This window comes from Macaca nemestrina, chromosome 12, assembly GCF_043159975.1.
Source record: "Macaca nemestrina isolate mMacNem1 chromosome 12, mMacNem.hap1, whole genome shotgun sequence".
NCBI lineage: Eukaryota > Metazoa > Chordata > Mammalia > Primates > Cercopithecidae > Macaca > Macaca nemestrina.
Genome location: NC_092136.1, coordinates 101,369,709 through 101,371,265, shown reverse-complemented (window position 1 = coordinate 101,371,265; position 1,557 = coordinate 101,369,709).

The window sequence follows — 1,557 nt, the reverse complement described above, 5'->3', positions numbered from 1 at the left end:
TCTAGGTAATGGTTACACAGGATGTTCAGTTTATAATTCATGAAATTGAATACTCAAGAATTATTAATCATTTGCAAATGATGCAGTGTAAAAAATGAGGGCAAAATAAAGACATTTCTAAACATAAACAAATAGAACTTGTTACAGCAAACTCTCCATAAAGGAAGTTCTAAAGCATGTACCTCACTTAGAAGGAAAGTGATAACTGAAGGAAACATCTGAGGTGCAAGAAGAAATAATGAACAAATAAATAGTTAAATATATAAATAAATGTAAACAAATATTAACTCTAAATAATAATAATAACAATATCTTGTCCAGTTTTAAAGAGAGATGAAAATAAAACATATTAAACAGTAGTATATAATTGGGGAGTGGGTTTAAATGGAATTCAACTGTTTTGAGTTCTTGTATTGCTTAGGAAGCAAGCAGGTCACTGATTAAATTTAGGTTTTGAAAAGTTAATATGCATGTAGTAATTTCTAGCCTATCTTCTTGTAGTGAAAAAAGGAGTAAAACTTTCAAGCTAGTAGAGAATAGAGCAGAACAAAAATTTGTCAGTCCAAAGCTAGTGAGCAGAGGGAAATAAAACACAGAAGAGATAGAACAACTAAAAAGCAAAAAATAATATCATACATACAAGCCAAAATCTATCAGTAATCACAAATATAACTTAAATTCTCCAGTTTACAAACGTTACAGATTAAAACTATAAAAACAGACAAAATAACCTCTACAACAAACCCCTATGACACAAGTTTACCTATGTAACAAACCTGCACATGTACCCCTGAACTTAGCAGTTAAAAAAGAAAAAGAAAAAAATAATAATTATATATATATATATATATATATATATATATATATATATATATATATATAATGTAGGTAAAGGATGAAAATTATATTTTAGTCAAATATGAATGAAAAGAAAACTCAAAAAAATTATGTAAATATCAGATTAAATAAACTTTGAGGCAAATATATTCGCAGAAATGAAATTGAAAGTTCAATTCACCAAGAAAAATTTACTATTAAAAAAATGTAGTTATTTAAAACAGTAGGAGATTTTTCCCGGGTATGTTGATTTCTCCTTGTTCTGTGATTTTTTGCTATATAATTGCTGAGTATAGAAATACGTTTGCATAAGTAACTAATAAGCAGATAAATCAGTAAATTATAGAATATTTGAATGAAACAATAAGCCATATTTAATGGACGTAACATATAGAACACTGAACATATTACAACAGGGTAGATTTCTTTTGTTTAGCCCACATAGAATATTTATAAAACTGAACTGCAGACTGGACAATAAAACAAGACATATTTCAAAGAAAATGAATCACAGAGATTTTTTTCTACGATCAGCAACATTAAAATGGAAATAATGACAAAAGATAGCAAAATAAATTCTGTATGTTGGAAGTTAAGAAACATTGAAAAAATTTAAAATATATAGAATCAATAATCACTACCTATCAAATCTTGTGGGGTGCAGTTAAAATAATACCTATCATTTTATAGCCTTAAAAGATTACATTAGAATATAAAAGT